At 42.9% G+C, this 15,267-nt stretch overlaps 1 protein-coding gene across 1 annotated transcript in view; it reads left to right on the top strand.

The window, feature by feature from the left end:
- The first annotated feature begins 417 nt into the window (after nucleotides 1-417).
- Nucleotides 418-15,267, top strand: part of TAFA4 (TAFA chemokine like family member 4) — a 172,776-nt gene continuing 157,926 nt past the window's right edge. Inside the window, exon 1 of the mRNA XM_042979384.1 lies at nucleotides 418-667. The gene's annotated coding sequence lies outside the window, so the exon portion shown is untranslated. The remainder of the gene's footprint in view (nucleotides 668-15,267) is intronic.

Below are 15,267 nucleotides of genomic sequence, written 5' to 3'. Positions count from 1 at the left end.
TCTGGGCCGCCAAGGAAGCCTGTCTGCGAAGTGTTTCGGGTCTTCGGACGCAGATACCGTGCGTGGGGATTGTTTTGCATTGGGAGCCGAACCCTAAATTCTTCTCCCTCATGGAGGGCTCACGCGGCTCCAGGTATTCGGAAAGAATACCTTTCCCCGGCACCCGCGGAGCGGTGGCCACAGCGAGGCGCTCAGGAGAGGCGCTGCGAGCCGAGCGGAGGCGAGTCGGGGGCAGTACGGGGCCGGGGCGGGACGAGGGCCGGCCCACGTGGACCACCGGGCCCGGCGGGGGAAGGGGCGGCCGCCGGCCCGGCCAATCAGCGCGGCCCGCGGTGGGTCGGCCCCTCCCGGCCCGCGCGCCTGCCGGCTCCGCCCTGCACTGCTCTCTGCGCGCGGCCCGGACGGGGCGCACCGAGCCGGCGTGCGGCTGCTGCCGGACCCCAGGAGGGGAGTCGCGCCCGCGCTTCTACGGTCGCTGCTTTTCTGCGGCAGTTTCGGACTTGTCTTCGGAGAGACGTGGGAACTTTCACGGACAGCCTGCGGAGGTGCTGGGCCACTCCCTGGGCGCCCGCGGGGAAGTGGCGCGGTGAGCGTCCTCCGGCTTCTGTGCGGAGATCCGTGCCTCGTCCTGGGCCCGGCCGCCGGACTTGGCTGCGGCTCTAGTCAAGTAAGAAGGTTTGGGAGCTGAAAGGACAGGGCGGGAAGGTGGGGTTGGGGTGGCTCTGGATCCAGTGCTCAGTCTCTGTCTCGTGGGTAACAGCTGCCTCTCGGGCTGATACCGGCTTGGCTCGGCTCCGGGCAGCACCTCGTCGCCCCCCCCCCCCGCCCCCAACCCCGATGCTCTTGAGTGCGGGAGTGACCTCCTGTGCGGTGCTTGCCGTGCACCTCGAAGTTGGAAGCCGCGCTCCTGAGTGAGGGGATGCATGGCTGGGGCTGGGCAGCTGCATCTTGCAACTTCAGGGTTCGTGTCTGCCACTCAGAGATCCCCAGGGAGCTCCTTGGGTGCGGGAAAGGCCACTTACGGATCGGTATGAAGAGGGCGAGGGCGAACTCGTGGTGAGCAATTGTTTTGCAGAAGCCGGCCTTGGGCTTCAACCCTTGGGTCTGAGCCGGGATCCTTATAGGAGCCAACGGGAGAGAGCTGGTTAGCCTACACCTGAAATCTTGGCTGTGAGGCTTTTGCTGGAAGGACTCAGCGTGCACCTGGCACGCGTCTTCCGGCTGAAGCGCTAAGCTTCCCGCCCATGTGGAAGCACTAAGAGCGGGTCTGGAAGTTCCGTCCCTTCCCGCCTTAGGCACCTCGGATTAGCCACCAGGGCAGAGTGTCTGCATTGCTTCCCCACTTTTTTAAACGTTGTCTTGCATTATTTGCCCTGTCAATCCGCTCCTGGAAGGGAGAGCATATTTAACCCTAAACTCATGGCTTGGGAAGGATGAGAAGTGAAAAGCCGGATATCCCACATCTATGGAGGCAGCTGAAGCTAGACACGGTGCCACTGGATTTTCTCCTGAATCAGTATTTTCTCCTGAATCAGTATTTTCTCCTGAATCAGTATTGTTTAACGTCTGGGGGTTCCACGGATGCCAGTGACAGCCTTAGGCAAGTCATGAGGCAACTCGCAGCAAGATGTACACATACAGATTCATGGACTCACTGAGACCTACTCAAGTGCCCAAACTCCACCCCTCCCCTGCCCCCAACCCGGATTTAAGGACCCCCCTTGGTGAAGCATCTGCATCCCTGTACTCTTTTCCCCTTTAACTTTTCTATGGCCGTCCCTCCAAGACTAGCAAGGTTGATGTGATGTGACAGGCAATCCCGGTGTGTGGGGATCGGTGTGTTCAAAGCCTTGGTCGGCTTCTTTCTCTAATACCCTTGGTATAGGGATTATCCACACCAACCTGAAAATTAAACCTGCACACCCAGACACCCACACTTCCCCAATCACAATATAATCAGTGTTTTACACTTGGTCATTCTTGAACAGATGTATGACTTAAAAAATTCAACAGCTCCCTGTGGGCTTTACAGTGAGAGGCATTTCTGCTAAGTTTGTAATCATAAATCAGTGTGCAAGCCTAACACTTCCTTTGGATTGGAAATACAGATCTTAATAAGGCAGCAAGAGACAGTTTTCAGAATCATCATGACTAATAATGACTTATGTCCTCCCAAACTGACCGCGTGAGGAGGCATTGCTCATTTGTGCAAAAAGCTTTCTTCATATATGTGGACATTACTTGATCAATATTCTCATAAAGCTGTATTTCAAGGTTTCCTCCCTCAGTTCTGTCTCATTGTTCTGCTTTGCGTGACTTTTCTCTCTTCCCTCCGTGGCATTTTAACTACCCTTTGACGCTTTAAAATTTACTATAAGGTTTTAAGTCACGATTTGACTTGGCCAATTTTCCCTGATAAAGTTGCTGTTCACAGAAAAGCAATACTTGCTTGTTCACTTATTTTTGAATGACTTTAATTTTTTAAAACTTCTCTCTCTCTCTCTCTCTCTCTCTCTCTCTCTCACACACACACACACACACACACACACACACACACACACAACTTATAAATGTTTTTACTTAATTACTGAATATTTTTCATTGGAAGCAACATTTTCATATTTCTAGTGCTAGAATGTTCTAGGTCACTTGAATTTCAATATTTATTTTTTGCTTTTTTTAGAGATGTGTATTGTTTGATGACCTAGTTCCATTTAATCTAAAAAAAAGTCTTTGTCCCCCCACCTCCTTTTCAGTGTCACGTAACCTTTCTCTAATAGCTGCTTTTATCTGTACCTCCGTTTATTGTTACACTTAATATAATACTTTGTTATGTAAATGTTGTGTTGATGCATATGATATTAAAACTGCATTCACTGGGGATTAACCCATGGGGATGACATCATCACTAGCCAATCCTCTATCTGATTTGAATGTGCATTGACAAGAGTCACATTATCATATTGAGCAAGCGTTTGTACATCGCCTGTGATGAATAAGAGAAAGAGGGACGTCATTTTGGCTCTTCCTAACTCAATTAGCTGCCCAGTTGGAGAGTTTTGGGGATTTCTATACTAAGAAGCTTAGCTTAATAAAATTAAGACTGCAGTTTATAGATCTCTTTACAATTTGCAGAGAAGTATGTTTTCCCCCCCTTCTGCCTTTTTCCTCCTTGGGAGTTTTTACCCTATATTTTGGCTCTAATTTCTTTACAGTAATGGAGAGACATCATGGTAACTGGCCTAGCCTGCTGAGATTTTTTTTTTCTCCTCAAGATAGATGGAACATCTATCCAACATCTAGATGATGGACTTATTTGTGTACGTGTGTGCATTTCATCCGGTGTTGGATAAATACATCTGCTAAGATTAGCAAAATGACTTCAAGTCCTGAAGCCAATCCTGGATGACTGGGAGATCATACAGCGTACTTTATCCTAATTTGTTAGGGAGATACAGGATTGAGGGTGAGGGACAGGCAGTAGGGAAAGGATGTCCACAAAGGGATTGGTGAAGTGATCTTGGCCACATTAATCACTTCATAAATACTTGTTTTGAAAACATTACTAGAAAAAGCTCACTTCCTTCCTTGAAGTCCTTGCTTACAGACATAGGCTTGAATTACACTTTGTAATTAACTTTGGCTTTCCATCTTTCTGATATCTATTAGAAAAAGAAGTAACTCTTCCTGCTTTAGAGTTACTATTCAAACTAAATCCCATTTCTTCCATAAAGTCAGTTAAAAGGGCTCTTGTGCTTTTTTTTTTTTTTTTTTTACTTTCAAACATAAATTTAATTGCACCATCTGGTTTAAAGAAAGACCCAAAAGCTCACAGAATTTTAAATCTGGAGAATACTTCAAGAGTTTAGTGTTCTAAAAGATCAGGGCTAGAAGGTGTTATGACTTCAGTCCACTACGGTGTAAAAAGAACTAGGGTCCTAACTTCTGGCCCAGTGTCCTTTCCTGACTTTTCCAATAAAGGCCTGCAGGGTGGTGTGGGGATGGTGGAAGGACCCCTCATTTCCGCTGTGTCTGCAGAGCCCAATCATGTCCCCTTCTTTCGCTTTCAAAGATCAGTTTGTTAGAATGTTATGCTGGTTGAGCCCAGCTCAAGAATTTGACAGCTGCAAGCTTGGGCCACTTTCAAGTAGCTGTCATGGTATCTGCGGTTACAAAAGAGACATTTAAGGGGAGGTGGCAGTGGAAGAAGATGGGGTAGCGTGACTCAATTTGGACCTATTTGAGCACATAATAAGACACAGATGTTAAAATGACGACGAGGCATGATACAAGGCTTGAAAACTCAGAATATTAATTTATTGAGTGATAGTCTCCTCTTTCATAGTTTGTGCTTTTTAGTTGCTGTAAAACCAAACTGGTTATTTGGAATAAAACTCTGTTTTCTGGCATGGTTGTGAGTAATGATAATGGTGTTCTGCATTTGTGGAACACTTAATGTGTGTCAGGTGTAGAATGTTGATGGTAATGAAACATCCTGGTTAATAAATGGCTTTCTCTATATGGATGAACTACTGATTTTCAAAGAATCATGAATCTAAAACCGTGTTGAATATTTTTTTTGTCACTCTTTTTAATTCAAAAGGTGTCAGGATCTTACAAGTAGCAAGCAAGTCATTAGCATGAACATAAATAATTTTAATTCAAAAGTATGGTGGTGTCAGATATTAGGGAGTTCTTGTTAATAAAATGTTAATGAAATGGCAAATAAAATATGCTGTGTTTAGGAAGATAGATAGTAAAGATGTGGCTAATTTGTCTCCTTTCATAAGATTGTAGTATTGCTCATGCAGAAGAATAAAATATCTCCTTTAGAAAGACACTCGAGTATTTTTCTTTTTTTTTTTTTTTTAACATTTATTTATTTTTGAGAGACAGAGAGAGGCAGAGCATGAGCAGGGGAGGGAGAAAGAGAGAGGGAGACACAGAATCTGAAGCAGGCTCCAGGCTCTGAGCTGTTTGTTAGCACAGAGCCTGATGTGGGGCTTGAACCCACGAACCGCAAGACCATGACCTGAGCTGAAGTTGGATGCTCAACTGACTGAGCCACCCAGGTGCTCCATAGTATTTCTTATAAAATAGAAAAAAAACAGTAGGCCTTTACAAATATTTATTTTTATTTTTTATTTTTTGAAGTCTATTTATTTATTTAGAGAGAGAGCAAGCAGGGGAGGGGCAGAGGGAGGGAGAGACAGAACCCCAAGCAGGCTCTGCACTGACAGTACAGAGCTGGACACAAGGCTTCAGCCCACGAACCGTGAGATCATGACCAGAGCTGAGACCAGAAGTCAGATACTTAATCAGGTGAGCCACCCAGGCACCCCCTAGGCTTTTTCTTCTTTTTTAATAAAAATATGGCATTGCAGAAAACAGTAGTCTATTTTGATTTTTTTTAGTGCTGTAAGTTCATTTCAAATTAGAAAGCAATTGAACATTTCTATAGCATTTTACTTGTCTTAACTAAAGGTGGAACTGTCCAAAGCCAGTTATTATTAGTTTTTTAAATGACAATTGCACCTGCTTGAATTCTGTTTCATATGTATGCCACATGTCCCAAAGTATTCTCTGAAAATTCACAGTTTTATTTCTTTTGCTTAATGAATCATGAAAACATCGATGAGACTTTGGTATATCGTGGGCACTTCACTGTGCATCACTGGTCCTAAAACTGAGACTTTAGGCACAGAGTCTAAAATAATCCAAGAAAGTTTCCAGGAAGGAAGAAACTTAAAGACCATCTAGGGCAGTGGTTCTCAACTGGGGGCAATTCTGCTCCATCAGGGACATTTGCCAAGGTCTGGAGACATTTTTGGTTACTACAACCAAATTAGATAGGTCTCTAGCAGGTAGAAGCCTGGGGTGCTGCTAAACTTCTGCTAATGAATGGGGCACTCCCACAACAAAGAACTCTCTGGCTCAAAATGTTGGTAGTGCTGAGATGGAGAAACACTGATCCAGGTCAAGTTTTGGGGCCCAGAACAGGGCTTATCCAATGTCCCTAGCTCCCTATTTCGGGCAGGGAACTGAGGTCTGAGGCGTCTAATGCAGAAGCTAGGATTCTTGCTGTTGCTCAAGCCTTCTGGTTTGAAGATGTCTTTTCGATTTCTTTAATTTGTAAAGATAATGTGTGTTTGGGGTAGAAAATTCAAATACTGTAAGAGAGTATAAAAAGGAAAGTGAAAAATGAACCCAGTTTTGCCATCGAGAAAATACCTTTTCATATTTCAATAAACCTATTTCCATTTCCTTCCTTGTGCCTTTATCCACATATAGACGTTTAGACCAAATCATTTTAGATAAATGAGGCCATATATCATATAATCTGTACTTGGCAAAGGGCCACTGGCAGGCCTTTGGTGAAACCATGGCGGGGGAAAGAGACTGTTGACATCCATGCAGTCAGGTGAAATGCCCTTGATTAGGAAGACTTTCTGTGCAGTGATGGCTGTTTATCTGCATTCGTGTAAGACTCAGATATACTCTGGAACCATTCTGGGAAGGATGACAATTCAGTGAAGAGAGCTAGAGGACATTCTTTTTCATGGCTATGTGTTTTTCTATGTAAAATTTCGTCTTCCTCCTGGTCATAAAACACTCCGAGTCAAAAAGCAATTTTGAGTTTCTTTATAATGCATTCCTCTTTGTCAGAGACAGCAAGTTTCATAATGTGAGTGTTGGAAAAAGTCCTTCTGTTCAAATTTTTTTTTAATTGGTGTCTAGTTTAAGATTAAACAAAATTTTTTTAACATTTATTCACCTTTGAAAGAGAAAGAGGGAGAGGGCACGTGAGCGTAAATGAGGGAGGGCAGAAAGAGAGGGAGACACAGAGTCCGAAGCAGGCTTCAGGCTCCGAGCTGTCAGCACAGAGCTTGACGCAGGGCTCAAACCCACGAACCACAAGATCATGCATGACCTGAGCTGAAGGTGGTCACTTAACCGACTGAGCCACCCAGGCACCCCTCAGTTTAATATTTTAAGTAGTTTGTAAGCCAGAAATTTTTATACAGTGGGGCGTTTAATTAAGGCAGTCCCAAAATATATTATTGGGGCGAATTCTCTGCATGTACCAGTGGGGGCAACAATTCACTGGGGCCTGCAATCTCCGTGACTATTTAAATCATTTGGCAGCTCTTGCAGAAGCAGCCAGATTGTAATGTAAACATCTGTTACCTTTTCTCTGCTTTCAGAACTGATTATGCAACCCGGCTTCACATCGGAGACACACAGCTTTCTTCATCTATATTTTTGGATTAATTCCTTCTCGACACACACACACACACACACACACACACGCACACACATCCATGGACACAAATCAAAAGAGCCATAAAATTGGTTACCATGGACCCAGTCCTCCCAGGATAAAACTCACATCTTCACCCTCTGTCCTGCTCTTTGCAGACCCTTGGATCTGCTCGGGAGCATGGAGCTCCATTAAGCAAGCTGGGGGATGGCTATGAATCTGTCCCCTGGTACCAGTCTCAGTCTCCTTGTGTGCTGAATTTCCACTCACCTCGGCTGAGAGGATTTGGGAAATGAACTGGTTAACATTTAAACCTCCCCAGCAAAGCCACGTGGTACCAGCTAGTGTAGGGGTGGGTGAGAGTGGGCAAGGAGGCATTTGAATGGAATTGGACGTTAGATAACAAATGTCTCTTTTGCTAAAGTTTTCTGCTGGTATTTGCCACCGCTACGTTAGGGAATGTTTGTCAAATACTTGCTTTGTTGACCTTTCAAAAAATGATAGTAGCTACAATAGCTATCATTTGTTGAATAAGGATGTTGCTGGGTACTGCACTGTTTTAAGAAATTGTGCTAAAATTGGGACGCCTAGGTGGCGCAGTCAGTTAAGCATCTGACTTTGGCTCAGGTTATGATCTCGTGGTTCGTGAGTTCGAGCCCTGTGTTGGGCTCTGTGCTGACAGAGCCTGGAGCCTGCTTCGGATTCTGTGTCTCCCTCTCTCTCTCTGCCCCTCCCCTGCTCACAGCCTGTCGCTCTCTCTCTAAAATAAGTAAACATTTAACAAATTGTGCTTAAATACAAATTACATCAGTTCACCTACTTTACCATTTTAATTTTTTTCTTTTTATTAAGGTTTTATGTTTAATCTCTACCCCTAACGCAGAGCTTGAACTCATGACCCCGAGATCAAGAGTCGTATGTTCTACTGCCTGAGTCAGCCAGGCGTCCTGCTGCTTAACCATTTTTTTAAAAAAATTTTTTTTTAACGTTTATTTATTTTTGAGACAGAGAGAGACAGAGCATGAACGGGGGAGGGGCAGAGAGAGAGGGAGACACAGAATTGGAAGCATGCTCCAGGCTCTGAGCCATCAGCCCAGAGCCCGATGCGGGGCTCGAACTCACGGACCATGAGATCGTGACCTGAGCTGAAGTCGGACGCTTAACCGACTGAGCCACCCAGGCGCCCCCTGCTTAACCATTTTTAAGCGTGTAGTCTGATGGTATTAAACATACGCATTGTTTTACAGCTGTCCCCACTGTCCATCCCCGGAACTCTTTTCGTCCCATAAAACTGAAACTCTGTGCCCCTTAAATAGTGGCTCCCCAGCTCTCTCCTCTCAGCCCCTAGCAGGTACATTCTACTTCCTATCTCTAGGAGTTTAACTGTCCCAGGTACCTCACTGAAGGAGAATCATGTATTTGTCTTTTTGGGCCTGACTTACTTCACTTCGCATAGTGTCTTCAAGGTTCATCCATGTTGTAATGTGTGTTGGAATTTCATTCCTTTTTAAGGCTGGGAAACATCACCTTTTGTTTATTCACCCATCGATGGATGTGTGGGTCACTGCTACCTTTCGGCCTCTGTGAATAACGCTCCCATGGACATGGCTCTGCAGATATTTTTCTGAGTCTCTGTGTTCATTTCTTTTGCGTGTATATTCAGAAATGGAATTGGCGGATCATATGGTAATTCTATTCTTTAGTTTTTGAGGATCCGTCAGTATTGGTTTTCAGAGAGGCAGTATCATTTTACTGCACTGAACATTTTTACGCACTATCTCATTTAATTCTCTCCCAAGCCCTCCATGGTAGAGAGCGTCATCATCTCCCTTCTGTGCACTAGGAAAGTGAAGTACGTTGGACGAAACCACACAGGGAGCTTGTGGCAGAGCCACGGCGTGAACCCAGGCAGTGTGGGAGAGCCAAAGCTCTTTCTAGGTGATTCATTTTTTCACTTCAAGAAAGATGACCTGAACACCTCCTGTGCATGGCCTGGGTGTGGTGGGGGTCTAGGAGATAAATAACAAATGTGTTGATTGCAAGAAGAAGCTCTGAAAGTCCTGATCTTACCACACTAAGGAATTTGATTGAACTGCGGTGTTCTGTGAGTCACGCTCATTGTGAAATTGGTGTTTGATCAAAATAATAAGAGGCCGATAAATATCTACTGTGGTTATTTTGGCTGTTCATATTAGTGCTGCCTCAACCCCTCTGGCGATTAATAACCATGCAGCTCAGGGTTTTTAAAATGCCATGCCAGTTTTTGTTTTTCGTTGGAGGTGGGGGTAGCCATGGATATAGACAGTACAAGGAAATAATGGAGATCAAGATAAGCCTTAGGTAGGATCTGAGTGATGATTGCATTTTTATTTTACGGAGACAGTAGGCAGAAGACATTGGCGTCTTCCCCACCAAAAATACAGGTAAATGGAGCTCTTGCAAAAGAAGGCACGTTTTGTCACTTTATAGAATTAACAATTGATCAGTTTTGTGGTTCCCGAGTCCTTTATAAGCACCCCATGTTTATTCATTATTGTGATTACACAGTCCAAGCAGCTCTGCTTGATGTGATGAGCAAAAAGCAAGACGCTAAGGCATTTAAATACACTTGAAATTAACGTTTGCACAAATAGGTGTCTGATGGGGTATTCTAATTTGATTCTAAAGGCCTAGAAATAAGTCTGTGTCTAGGGGTGTCCTCCTGGGAATCCTAAGTCAGATGTGTGCAGTTCATTTGCAAGGTTTCTGTATTGTTTAAAAGGAAAATGGCAGTGTTTGGAACCTATCAGCCCTACGTCCTTTGTGGGTGAGTAGAGGGAGCAGAGAACCAGTAAACGTGGCTGTTGATACTGGTCTTGCATAGTGGGTTACCCTTTAGGATGGAGAGGCAAGCTGTAGGTTCCTGGTAACAGGGGAAAAGTCAGCTTGTCTGGATATATACTCAAACAAAGTACACTAATCATCCTACGGAAGTATTAATCAGAGAAGGAAAATACTCAAGTCTGAAAGTTAAGGTCACCCTGAGAAAAAGGACTGGCAGAATTCCTAGAAAGCTCTGTTTCTTCAAGACATTTTGGTTCCAAATTTACTCTCTTCACATTTACAAAAGACTCATGATCCCAAGTGTAAACTCCGTTTCTAGTTTGATGTGCAAATATTTCTGAACCATAGCATAAATAGACATGAACTTACAAGCAGTTGACTACATCCATATACAAGTTTCAAAGTCCTCATTTACTTAGAAGTAAGTAACGAGGAGAGAATATAGGGTTTATGCTGATGGCAATTTTTTTTGTCCTCTGAACATACTGGATTTAAGAAATCTATTTCATGTTATCAATCTTGTTTGGTATGCCAGTATCCCAATTCTAATCTTACTGCAATTCTTTTTATTAAAGTATAATAGACACACAATGTTACATTGGTTTTAGGTGTATGACGTAGTGATTTAATAAGTCTATGCCTTACGCTATGCTCATCACAGGTGTAGCTACCCTCTGTTAATATAAAACAGTTACAGTAGCGTTGACTGTATTCCCTATGCTGTATCTTTTACCCCATGACTTACTCCTTACAAAACTGGAAGCCTGGATTTCCCACTCCCCTTCATCCATTTTGCCCATCCCCCAAGCCCCCCTACCCTCTGGCAGTCATCACTTTGCTCTTGGTATTTAGGGATCTCTTTCCGCTTTTTGTTTGTTTGTTTTTTAGATTCCACGTATAAGTGAAATCATATGGCATTTGTCTTTCTCTGTCTGACTTACTTCACTTAGCATAATACCCTTTTAGGTCTGTGTTGTCACAAATGGCAAGATCTCATTCTTTTTTTTTTTTATGGCTGAGTAATATTTCATTGTGTGTGTGTGAGAGAGAGAGAGAGAGAGAGAGAGAGACAGACATCTTTATTCCTTCTTTATTCATCCTTCTATTGATGGATGCTTGGGTTGCTTCCATATCTTGGCTATTGTAAATAATGCTTCAATGAACATTAAACATAGAGGTGCATATATATTTTTGAATTAGTATTTTTGGTTTTTTTGGGTAAATACCCAGTCATGGAATTACCGGATTGTATGGTATTTCTATGTTTAATTTTTTGAGGAACCTTTATACTGTTTTCCACAGAAGCTGTACCAATTTATACTCTCACCAACATTGTGCAGGGGCTCCTTTTTCTCCTGCAGTTCTGTGTTTTCACGTAGACTAGTGTATAAGGAGAATTTTGTTCAAACACAGATTCCCAGGGCTCACCCTCAGAGCTACTGGTTCAGTAAGTCTAGGGCGGAGCCTGAGAATTTGCATTCCAACGAGTCCCACAGAGCGTTGATGCTGACAGGCTTGTGCTTTACCCTTCTCCAGTTCATCTTTCAGAGGTAAAAAATTTAATATGGAGATTTTCATAGAACAGGGTTATTTTGATTAGGTTGTGAGCTTCTCATTTTGTGATACACTGGTTAAGTTTGTCTAACTAGTATAATTCTGAAGATCAATATAGATTACTGAGGCCAAAATACAAATTAGATATTGGTTGGATCAGTGTTACACATATGAGACACTGATTTTGATAATGTCCATAAGTTCCTTTTAGAGTATAAGATGTATTTTCTGTAGTTGAGGACTTCTAATGTTTATTTATTTTTGAGAGACAGAGACAGAGCACGAACGGGAGAGGCACAGAGAGAGAGAGAGAGAGAGAGAGAGAGAGAGGAAGACACAGCATTGGAAGCAGGCTCCAGGCTCTGAGCTGTCAGCACAGAGCCTGATGGAGAGCTTGAACTCACCAATTGTGAGATCATGACCTGAGCCAAAGTCGCATACTTAACGGACTGAGCCACCCAGGCGCCCCTGTAGTTGAGGCCTTTTAGAATAAGAATCGTACAGTTGTGTGAATGGGTATTGAGGCTGTTTTGCTGTATGTAGCATGTAACCAGCATATCACCTACTTCTGTCATCTGGCTGATGTCTATACTGATCAGGAAAAAAAAAATGTGCCTTCTATTTTCATATCCTCTGAGTCTGATTTAAATTGTAATCCTATCGGCAGGTGACATACGGGAATTTCGTTTTGGTTCCTGTATAGTTAAGACTCAACAGATGTTAAAAGCTGATGTGGATTTAAGATTTCATCCATTCTGGGAATAATTGAAGATTTAGTTAGGACCAGAAGATGGAATTGTAGATAGAGTTATAGGATTGAAGGGGGTATGGAAAGTTTTTGCACAGATGCCTGGCTTGGTGCATTCTCTTACCACTTGGAGGAATAAATTACTGTCCATGTTTGGTTAAATGAAAAGCTTTCAGTAGATTTTACTATGTCTTGCACTATTAACGAGAACTTGAAGTTTGCAAACTACAGTCTCCTGAATGAGAAACAAACGTTGAAGAATTTGATTGCTTAAATCCTTATTCATTTTTTTTTTAAGTTGGGGTTTTGGGAGATTATTTTAGAGATAGTCTGACGTATAGAAATGTGTGGGTGTTGGCAGGAAGGTTGGAACTGGCAGCCACCAAGAAGAGTGGATGGGCTGGGTCAGAGTCGTTTAACCTCCTCTGTCTCCAGAGCTGTGTTTTAATTACATGGCTGGTTTGCGGAACTTTGGTGTTCTCTCGAAGGCTGTGGTGTGTTGTGTATGTTGTACTAACATTTCCTTGGGACCCATCAGTCACTGTTGTCCCTTTGGCATGTTTTCACTTTGGTCATCTTTGCCCAACTGTCAAGATGCTATAGCTCTCCTCCCTGGCTGCCTGCCATTTTGCCCTCTGTCCCCCTCTAGTTCTCAACTCCAGACAGTTCGAAGATGAGGCTTCCAGGTTGAGTGGCAGACTAGGGCACGGCAGAAGTTAGTTTACATGGAAGACAAAACGGCAGAAGCATCCAAACAACAAACTTGCCCTCATCTGCCCTAATCTTTTTCTTTTTTTTTAAAGAACAAATATCCAGTTAAAAAAAAGCATGGCATTTTATTTACTATAGAACCTAGAGTGTGGATGGAATTCTCTGTTGGCTGGGAATTGGCAGTGTAATTACAGCCGCTAGTTTTGTATCATATGGACAGTGATTCCGCCAGTGATAATAAGCAACCAGTGACCTTGTGGAAGCCCTGCTGGTGACATGCAAGTTGTAAAAAAAATAAAAGTAAAATTGCAGTAAGATAAAAAGTAAAGATCACCTTTAACGACTCCTCCAACCCGTTTCTAAAGCTCTCTCCCCACCAACTGTTAAGAATTTGGCTAATCTCTTTCTGCATATATGTACAATACGTTATGTCTCAGTGAAATCCCAACGTGAGGAGGGAGAATGGCCTGATGGTATGCTGGTAGATTCTCCCTAACCATTTGCAGTTCATCTGTCAGTGCTCACTGGTCAGTAGAAGTAGGGAGCATTTACGTTTATTTCAAAAGTATAATGTGGAAACATCAAAATGTATTTAAACTTTTCTATTTATATTATTTAATTTACATATGTTTACTAAATAGGTCGTATTGTGTAGTATTGTGTAGAATTTTTTCACTTAAATAGTAATTTATATACATCTGTTTCAATAATTTGCATTGTTCCCTTACCATTGTCTTGGAGAGTGACCCATAGCTCTTGTCCCTTTCTTTAACTAACTTTCATTAGGAACGTACTGCATTTTATTTAGTTGTTCCCTACAGGTCAAGCCTTTTACATTACAGACCGGACAAAAGTTTCAGTAGAACTTCCTGCCATGAAAGAGAATATTCTAAAATCCGTGTCCTCCACTAACAGCAGCCACTGAGCCACATGTGACTGACTGTTGAGCACTTGAAATGCGGCTGTTGTCAAGGAGGAACTGAATTTTAAATTTTATTTATTTTCAATTAATTTAGCATTATTTAAATAGCTGCTCATGTCTAGCGGCTGCCTTTTTGGACAGTGCATGTATAGGTATACCTCCCTCAGAAGGGGTACAGCTACTATTTTACTGTCAAAATGTTTTAGTAAGTGACTCATCAAGTGATGGAAGTGTAGTCTGTTTTGTTCAACAAGAGGATCAAGACTTTTTAACTGAAAAGAGGGAGATAAATAATCTAATGAAAACAGGACGGAGTCGTTAAGATTTATCAGGCGTTTTCCTTCCCTCCTTCAGACTCCTGTCTGCTCTGCCGGGGCTGGGCTTCCTGATGGGAGCTGTATCATTCTACCAGGGCAGTTCTTTGTAAAGTGAATTGATGGCTATGTAAATACAGCCATTAACCTTAAGCACCTTAGACAGCTCCTTGGGCGCTGCAGTTCTCATGCCCTTGAAAATGCTGGTTGATGGATGCCAAGATATTAAAAATTTTTTTCTCCCTCTAACTGTTTGAAACACGGGACCTTCTAAGTGATAGGCCAAAGGAGCCAGTGAAATTGAGGGCCTACTAGGTGTAAATACTATAGCAGGGGTTTGGAATTCTCTCCTTGCAGAGGGATGTTTTGTAGGTTTACTCTGGATAGATAAGCAATAGGATCCTGTGTATTTGTATGTATATCTTCTTTTAAAAAATACACATATTGAGATAAAATTTGAAAGCACAGAGAAAGCTTGTGGAAAATTTGCTTTTAAAGCAAATGGAGTTTTATAATTCTGAAACTTTGTAGATATTTGAAAATGAATAGCATATGTTGCTATTAAAAGATACCTTGTCTTTCTTGAAAGTTAGAGAAGGAATTTGAGTGGAGGTGGAGACAGACAGAAGATAGATAACATTTCCATGTTGAAAATGGATTTTGTTTGGGCTCCTGGCTGGCTCAGTCGATAGAGTATGCAATTCTTGATGTTGGGGTTGTGAGTTTGAGCCCCATGTTGGGCATGGAGCCTGCTTTAGAAAAAAGAAGTGGGGCACCTGGGTGGCTCAGTTAAGAGTCCGACTCTTAATTTCAGCTTAAGTCTTGGTCTCACGTTTTGTGAGTTTGAGCCCCACATCAGGCTCTGTGCTGACAGTGCAGAGCCTGCTTGGTTTTCTTGATCTCCCTCTCTCTCTGCCCCTCCCCTGCTCATGCA

The sequence above is a fragment of the Panthera tigris genome, chromosome A2 (genome assembly GCF_018350195.1).
Source record: "Panthera tigris isolate Pti1 chromosome A2, P.tigris_Pti1_mat1.1, whole genome shotgun sequence".
Lineage (NCBI taxonomy): Eukaryota > Metazoa > Chordata > Mammalia > Carnivora > Felidae > Panthera > Panthera tigris.
The sequence above is the reverse complement of the archived record's forward strand: the minus strand, read 5'-3'. Positions and strand labels throughout refer to the sequence as shown.